This window comes from Ixodes scapularis, unplaced genomic scaffold (genome assembly GCF_016920785.2).
Source record: "Ixodes scapularis isolate PalLabHiFi unplaced genomic scaffold, ASM1692078v2 PGA_scaffold10__122_contigs__length_95168666, whole genome shotgun sequence".
Taxonomy (NCBI): domain Eukaryota; kingdom Metazoa; phylum Arthropoda; class Arachnida; order Ixodida; family Ixodidae; genus Ixodes; species Ixodes scapularis.
Genome location: NW_024609836.1, coordinates 37,486,827 through 37,496,227, shown reverse-complemented (window position 1 = coordinate 37,496,227; position 9,401 = coordinate 37,486,827).

Sequence of the window (9,401 nt, the reverse complement as noted above, 5' to 3'; positions counted from 1 at the left end):
AGAGGCAATCTCTTTCGTTTCTTTTACCTCCTCTTCCGAAAACTCCCTACTGTGAAGAAAGGGAGGGATGCTTAGCTTCACACCCTTCTTCTCCAGTAGGTCCCCAACCACAAAACCCTTGTCTGCCATGACGGCGTCATACTGATCAAAACTTAGACCTAAAAACCCGCTTCTGATCACACACTGTCTGTCTGAAATGGAGCCTGTAAACAGCTCCGAGACGAAAGTGACTAAGCCGTTTGGAGCTATTCCAATGAGACCCTTGAATGTGTTGGCAGATTTGTACGCAGAGTACGAGCTGGACTGCAACGAGAGAGATGACGTTGTCGGATACTTTTCAGTGAAGACGCCTGGCATTGTTGCATCAATAGCTTCCCGTGGTGCCCAGAGCGGCAGAGTGGACAACTTGAGGTACATGAAGTTAATCCACGACGCGCATATACGAGAAACTGTCGATTGTGCAATACAAAACATGTGTGCCACGTCGTGTTCGAAAAGACCTAGGCGTAGTCTAACGAGTACCAGGAAAAGTTAATTCTCCATCGTTAGCTTCCTCTTCCGACCACTGCTTGCTCTTGCCCCACCAACACATTCAGTCCGTAGCACATTGCAGCCACCATCTTCAGGATCCAGAAAAGCTGTCAGTGCTGCAAAGTGCTGATAGCTTGGGAGACCTGTGTACGCTGCGAAGTTCTCGTCACAATCCTTAAAACGCTCAATGCAAAAGTTTGCAGTTTTTGCTTGTTCCTGCTCAAGAAGTTCCGTGATACGGTTATTTTCCTTTTGCAGTTGGTGGACCTTCGTCTCTGTCGCAGACAGCTCTCCCTTGAGGAATTCGCACTGATTATTGAGTCTGAGTATTTGAATGGCCTGCTCGGCAACTACGCGCTTCAGGCGTTCCAGATCTTCTAAGGAGAGGTCCTCCGCAATCTGCCCGTCTTCTCCTAAACAGGCCATTTCTGCATCAGCTTGTGGAAGGGGTTGCTCTTCACTCTTGTTTTCTGCACTGGATTCTGGAGCTGTAACAGAGGCTGTTGCACAGGCCTGAGAGTGGTCTATTCGTGTGCATCGTTGCACTGTTCGCTGTCTTGGTGCTTTACGACATTTCGGCTGGTTTCCGAAGTTGAACACAGTGGGGAATGCTGTGTCACGAAGCAGGCTGCTGCCGCTTGCTACACCGGGGATGAAGTCGGATGGCCCAAGCACACTTTTGTGCACTTGGTCACTTTGAAATATGGCCCTTCATCACGCCTAATAGCTACAATCCACTTCTTGTGCGTGGCAAGAAACGCGGACGTCCAGATCTGTTCGCATTTTCACCGATTTTTATCATTAATGCTGCGCCTACGGTAATATACAAGCACACAAACATAAAGCTGAAACTTACCTTATTCCCGCTAGGATCGATGCTTCCTCGCTGATTACAAAGGGGAACACAGCAATGCGTCGGCATCACACCTTTCGCGCAAAACGTGGCCGTCTGTTTACGTGTGCTCTTCGCCACGCCGGTCGTAGGTTTCGGTTTCTCGCTGCTACAATCATGGCAGCCGTTGTTCCCAGCGCGCCACGAGATGGCGCTCCACATTTCGCATGTGGTCTATTTATAGTGGGACCGCATCAGTCCACTGCTAGACCAGTAAGACATTTTCTAAAGAAACGGATTGAAGGGAGCATTAAGAAATTCAATAAGTGTGCTGTTGACATAAGCTTCGCTTTCTCGGACCACACCCGGAATGAGTGACAACATTTCTCTATGCTACGCACAGTTCCAAACACAAGAACAGGTAAAGCAAGCACAACTAGTTAAAAAAAAATTAGCTTAACAAGCAAAAGTGTGCCGAAAAAATAGGGAGTTTTAGAATTACGGGTGCCACTTTATCTCGCGTTACGGACGGCAAAAGCGTTTCTCTGCCGGGGACCCAAAACGCAAGCATCTCGCACTTAAAGGGGCCCTGCAGTGACTTTTTGATTGGTTTTTAATTTGCACTGAACTTGAGCGTACTGAACGTAGTAACTTAATCCAACTTTTCTTTTCTCAAATTTCGCTTTATATTAAAAGTTATAGGCAAATTAGAATTACAAAAACAAGCAAAAAATAACCTCCTTCGTGACGTCGTAGGTCCTGCCTTGAGTGGCCTTGAACTAGAGGAGGAGAAGTGAGCTCATCGAGCGCACACGGCTGCCGCACTCCGTGTCGACGGCTCGAGAGGGCGCCACTGAAGCACGTGTTGGATAGGCTGTATCAAGCGGGCGGCCAGGGCAGCTCGTATTGCATTTGCAGCGCGACTAAGCACTAATTCGGCATAACATTTCATTGGCCACAAACGAAAGCAAACACGGGGTAAAGATCAGTTCAGAACGGGAGCCACTTCGCGCTGACGCACCGCCAAATGGCCAAATCGCCAACAGGGCCCGCGCCGAAGGCCTTCGGAACGCTCGGAACCGGTCGGATTCTTCAGCCGGTATACGACCACAGCGCCGCTGCGTACATCCGGGACCTTTCTACGCTCCTCGTTTGTCATAGCCTCATCCACTGATCTCTATGACAATTGCTGGATCGCGCTTCCCCGCTTGTTCGCTGCAGCGCAAGTGAAGCCACCGGGCTTCACTCGCTTGGGATACGATTTGCCGTTTTTGCTAGCCTTTGCTGCGGTTATCCAGCGTGCTGACGACACGTTTTCTACTCGTTCGTCGTCATTCGCCGAAGAAGTTTTTTGAAGGCTCTGTGTATTGTTGAGACTTGCCGTTGTGAACACGTGGAAATTTTACGAAAGTGCAGTGTCGCAGGAAAAAGGCACAACGCGTCGAAAGGAAGGGCTGGCGGCGTGTTCAAAGCTTCCTTGGCACGCCGAAGTGCCGTGTCTCTGTGCCTTCGCACGCTTGGATACCGACCAAGAACCGACGCCGTGTGTATGTGTTTAGCGAGTGCAATGTGCGTGAAGCTGTTCGTGCCTCTGGATCAGCGTCTTTTCCCCTCGCGGTTTAGGAACGAGCTTAATCCAGCGTCCACTAGCGACGGAAGATGGGGAGAAGGTACGTCTTTTTTTCGTCCTTAGACGATTTACACAATACCGTGCACAACAGCTCCTCATCACTGATCAGTGCTGGCTTATTATCAACCTACTTAATTGCACTTGACGTTTGAGCGCGGCTCGCCTAATTGTAATTGGTCAACAGATTGCACACGACCATATCGGCCGCGCTTCAAAGATTTTCATTCTCGCCGTCTTGTACTTTTGCTTTCGAAAACCCCCCTGGCTCCACAACGTTGCCCTATTCGTGCTCCCACGGAATCTATTAGAGTAGATTTGGGACATAGCCATGGTTAATGTAGTACATAAGAACACGTACAGATCTCCCCCTTTTATTGATAGCAACTCACCGGAACAGCTGGACGATCCAGAACTCCGTGGCCGATATATATAAATGATCTAAAGGCATCTACGCGCGACACACGTTCAGAACTTTGGCGCGGCGTCAATTCTTGACCGGTATCCAAGCGTGCGAAGGCACAAAGATGCATCACTCGGCGTACCAAGGAAGCTTTGATCACGCCGCGACACCAGCGACACGTTTTCGACGAGTTGTACCTTTTGATACGGCTTCACGCACATTGCACTCGCTAAACACATTCACACGGCGTCGGATCTTGGTCGGTATCCAAGCGCGCGAAGGCACAGAGACACGGCACTTCGGCGTGCCAAGGAAGCTTTGAACACGCCGCCAGCCCTTCCTTTCGACGCGTTATGCCTTTTTCCTGCGACACTGCACTTTCGTAAAATTTTCCACGTGTTCACAACGGCAAGTCTCAACAATACACAGAGTCTTCAAAAAACTTCTTCGGCGAATGACGACGAACGAGTAGAAAACGTGTCGTCAGCACGCTGGAAAACCGCAGCAAAGGCTAGCAAAAACGGCAAATCGTATCCCAAGCGAGTGAAGCCCGGTGGCTTCACTTGCGGGAGCGGCAAGCGCGATCCAGCAATTGTCATTGAGATCAGTGGCCTCATCCCACTAGCCTGTTCTAGTATGCGCCGTTTTTTTCCGCCGCTTGGTGGCGGGTATGTCGACGGGTCATTTCTCGTTTCCGTACTTTCTAAACTGCATTTGTTTCTTTTCTGATCTAAAACAGTGAACAAAAACTACTTTTATACATAATTGAAACGGTTCGCGACACTTATATTTTGTATCTCGACTAAAAAAAAGCTCTTAGGGGCTTTGACCAGTGGCAAGGCCAGGACCATTTTGCGCGCTTTCGGTACCGCGGGTCGCCCTCGTCGGTGGAGAAGGTTTCCGCGTCGTCCGGTTAAAATATGACGCACTGATATTTAGTTACTCTCTCCGTGCCCGCTGGCTTGCCCCAACCCCAAGAGACGTGGAAACTGCAAAAAAGGTAGACGCTTAAATATGACTGCAGGGCCCCTTTAAAGCGCCACCAAGATGTTGCGATAGCTTTTATTTTGAAGTTAGAATGTTATATCTTTCAAACTAAACAGGCTTTTCGTCTGGAATAACTTTTTAATAGTTGTTTTATATTCAATGCCGCGTGTTTCTGTCACTGCCAAGCTGCTCTGCTGTACTTCCGAGGCCAGACGATCCACTACCCCGGCACGTTTACATTTCTGCCGCGATCGTAAGTACACGCGCTTTGATAGCTTTGAGCTCTGAATCCAGCGGTATGTGACAATTTCAATATGCTTTGACTATACCAAACGCGGGCGCCGCCAAGCGGGCGGCGGGCGTCGAAGACGCGATGAACGGAGATGTTGTGGGCGCCGCCATTCGCGGTACCCACGCTATTTCCGAGAAATAACGGGGCCCAAAGCCCAAGCCCCAATGCTCGTTTTGGTCTGCGCCTTCGCACTAGCGACGACGTTATTTATTTGAGGTTGCGGACGTCATTCTAAAACTTTCTAGTGTTCATAACTTTCACGCGTCTACAATGGAAACAAAGACCAAAAGAAGCATGCTTACCAACTGTGTTGAGTTGCTCGCTAGACTGTCGCGTCGTGGGTCGTCCACGCTCTTCTTGAACACAATCGAAATAAGAGGAAACTTCCCAGATAGATAAAAACTTGAATAAATCAACACGGTTCCATGTCTAAAAGCATTTCCGTCCCGCGCCCAGGTCCGGTGCAAATTAATTCGGTGCACATGTTATAATTGTTTCTCTGTATGTTTTTCATGTTCAGCTTGGCGCCATTCACACGCAATTAAAAACCAGTCAAAAAGTCGTTGCAGGGCCCCTCAAATTATTGATTGGGTAGTCTTCTGACACCATAATGAATAGCATAGCAAAACAAATAATAACGTGTTTTTTTTTTTTGGAGGGGGGGGGGGGGGGGCCCTCCAAAAAAAAAAAACGTTATTATTTGTTTTGCTATGCTATTCATTATGGTGTCAGAAGACTACCCAATCAATAATTTGCTCCAGCGTCACGTATATTTTTAATAAAGTAAAAAAAAATTACACCATCTTCCCGAGGGGAACTATGGGGTGATGCGGAGCATCGCGGATCGTTATTAACGGTGTTAGTAACGTTGTTAGTAACGTTGTTAACTTGCGTGTTATTACGTTGTTAACTTGCGTTGGTTACCACATATCGCGTGAACGTTGTTGGAAACTCCGCGATGCTCCGCATCACCCCATGGTTCCCCTCGGGAAGATGGTGTAATTTGCGCTTAGCGTCGCGTGCCCTTCGCTGCGCAGCTTTGTCTTCAGTGGACGTAGCGTTGCTGTTAGTTTGTGGGGTGGTGCTGACGCTTGCTTGCGCCAACCCACTAACTGACGCGACTATTGCTTCCATCACACTTCATCGGAAGAACGGAGTGAAGTGGAGTCAACAGCGGGTGAACTGAACGCGCGCAAAAAAATTGGTTTGTTCTTTATGTTTATACAGCCTTGATGGAGATGCGCCTCAACGGGTAATCGGTCTCTTAGCTGTAGATGAGAAATTTAGCCAGTGCGGTACAACCGCTAACCTGGGATTTTTAACGTGCGTCACGCAGTAGTGATCACACGAAGGCGTGCCGGTACGAAACTCATCCAGATCGAAACGGGCGGGGGCGGCGGGGATCGAACCCAGGAGGTTCCCAGCGCAGGCTTTCGCTCCACGCTCCGAGCTGAAGGCCCATACGCACATTCGCGTTTGAGCGCGGTGCGTTCCGTAGCGGAAAGCGGACGCGTTGCGTTGCGAAGAGCGTTTGCGCTAAACTTGTACGCACAGTTGTGTTGACACGCAGTCAACCGCAGTCAAGAGCCAATAAGAACGCGCTATCGTAGCTAGCGGCTCACCAATAGTAAGCGAAATCCAAGCCTACATGGCGGCGCACAGCGACAGCCTCGAAGTGTTCGACCTTGGGACAATCCCGCTGGCTTCCCCGAGGTTTTGTCAAGCTTGAACCATTGCAGCCTTGAAGAATACACTTCTTACCTCTCCCCAAAACGAAAAAGCAAGTTCTGCGAGCGGAGAACCGGATACGTCTCGCCGAGTCGGCCGAGTGGCGCAAAAAGACACGTCACCCTCCTCTCCTCTCTCGGATTCTGATTGGTCGCACGCACCCAAACGCACCGCAAAGCTTCGGAAAGTTGAGCGAGTCTCTACTCGCTTGCGCCGCGCTACGGAGCGTTGCAGGAAGGCGCGCGTCGCGAATGTGCGTATGGACCTTGAGACGCGTTAGCCCACTCGGCCACTTCCTCCCTTGAACGCGCGCAGCGCGCTACCGCTGCTTGAAGGAGAGGAGACTAGAGGAGGAGAGTTCCGCATGCGCGCGCGGTGTAAGTAGAAGCGAACGCACGCGAAGTGCACGCAGCTGGTAGAGAGAGAGCGCGGAGAGAGTAACGCGCAGCTGTTGGAGAGAGGAAAGGAGGAGAGTTGCGCATGCGTAGTGTGACTGCGGACTACGGCGCCGACGCCGCGGGACATAGACCCGAGCAAGAGATGCTCCGCATCTAAAAAGGCTCGAAACCGAAACTGGACAGGGGAGGAAGAAGAAATATAGAGTAGGAGAGAGGTGGCGGAGGTGACTGTGACACTTTTTTCCTTCAAACAACGCATTTTCAGCTTTTTATAAGTCAGAAAACATGGGGGTGCCCACGTGGCCTCGGAGAAGAGAGTGAGCGCAACTCAAACAGGCCAGTTCTCGGTCGGCTGTTTTCGGTCGGAAAGAAAACGAATTTCGAGCCATGAACTGTTTTCTGGGTAGCTGGGCTCTCATATGTAATGTACAAATAAAAACCTTAGCGAGCATAAATACCCTGTCAGCCTGTCAGTGTCCCTTTAAAGGGACACTGACCCACCCCCTCCCCTCCCGAAGATTTTTTTTTTTTTTGGCAGGCGATTTATTTTTGTTTAGCCCTATTTTGCTACTGCGTCACGCATATTTTTAATAAAGTACAAAATGCAATTGTTCGAAACCAAAACTGAAACTGGACTGGGGAGGAAGGAGCACACCAACTCATGTTTACAAACAAACGGACGTCACCAAGCGGACGCCACCGGCGCCGCGCATGCGCGGTGGATGGTGGGCAAGAAGCCCGCCGTCGCCCATAAACAAACCATTGAATTGCGTTGTTGTCGGCGTCGGTGGGAGTCCCCTTGCTCTTTTTCGCGTTGGAATTGTTGATTCTACGTCCTTCTAACAATGTCCGACTACTTGAGCGGCTTCAGCAAAACTGACGAGGCAAAACTTTGCGTGAATAATGTGACGTGCGGCGATTCATTTCACGTGGACGCCGCAGAATGGGCGTTAAAGCCTGACTCCCGCGATGAGATTCTGCTCGCTATTTTCAGTCGCGACGTCGCTCGGACTGCAAAAGCGTGGACCGTAGCTGCGATGGTGGACGTCGATACTGAAAACAGCAAGTAGAATCGGGCATTACAAGTCGGTGATGGCCACTGGTAACAATGATCAACACCTTCCTGTATCTGTTTACACTTAGCCTACTCACCCCAACCAACCTTCAAAAGTGTTTTGAGGCCTGCACTTAGTTCTTATCGCAATTACCGGGTCAACGTTTGGTTTACGGGCCGCTGTCGTTTAACGAGCTGACGACAAAAAGCAGCCAAGTTTGAAAGAGCTAGCAGACGACAGTTCGAACGGATACGCAATGCAGTGCGGGCAAGAAGCACCGCCGTCCCGCGTCAACAAACCATTCGAATGTCACGTTGTCGGCGTCTGTGTAAGCCTGTATACTCTTTTTCGCGTTGGAATTGTCGATTTTACGTCCTCATCGCAATTTCTTACCACTTTAATCGCCTGAGCGAAATTATCAAGGCTCGTTTTGCCGCTAAACTTTGCGTAAATAATTTGACGTGCGGCGATTCATTCGCGTGAACGGCGCAGAATGGACGCCGAAACCATGATGAGATTCTCCTAGATATTCTCGGTCGCGACGTCGCTCGTGCTGCAAAAGTGTAGAAGGTAACGGCGATGATCGACGTCGATACTAAAAATCGGAAGCGGGAACAGACCAAGCGTAACAAGTCGGTGATGGCCACCGGTATCAATGATCAAAATCTTGTATCTACTGTTTACACCGAGCCTACTTAAGTCTTTTGAGGCCTGCAATTACTTCTTATTGCAATCACCGGGTCAAAGTTTGGTCGACGGGCCGCTTTTGTTTGAACGAGCAGACGACAAAAAGCAAACAAGTTTGAAAGAGCAGACGAAAGTTCGAACGATCGGGCGGCCGTGTGAATTTGAAGACGCACTGAACCCGTGGTTGGTCCTGACGACTTGGCGGTTTTCTCTCGTTCATGTTGGAGCAAAGCAAACACATCTGGCGACCACAAAGTGTTGCCCTCACACGCAATCGTAGTTCGACAGCGTCTGGTTTGCCCCTTTCACAGCTACTATCCACGTCCTCGGACGAACGGAGGGTGCAAAAACACATGAAAACTGATCTTCAAACCTTCCCACACTCTCTTGGTACAGCCCCCGTCGCAACATTTTGACGAGAAAGCAGGTTTTTTGTCTCGTATCTTCCAAAGGAACACAGAAATGCATGTCTGGCACGGCGACTTCTGCCCACCGCCCCAGACCGGAAGTGCGCCCGCCGCGCCACCACCGCGGCGTGACGTAGGAGAGTTGAGTTGGTGTATACCGTAAATCACGTAGCTGTGCAACCTTTTTTTTTTTCTTTCTTTTTTTTTTTTAGTCGACGTATTTGCAGATTTCTAGAAACCACAAAAAATGGGTATAACGTTTTTTGTCCACTTCTAGTATTGAGTGTGTGCCTTCAATGACCCACGACCTTGGTTATCTTTGGTGGTTGTGTCTAAACCGTATAAAACGGCACGTGACCACGGAGAGGAGGGTGAGCGCGACTAAAGCCGGCCAGTTCTCGATCAGCGGCTTGCTGGCGGGTAGAAATCGAATTTTGAGCCGCAAATTGTGTTC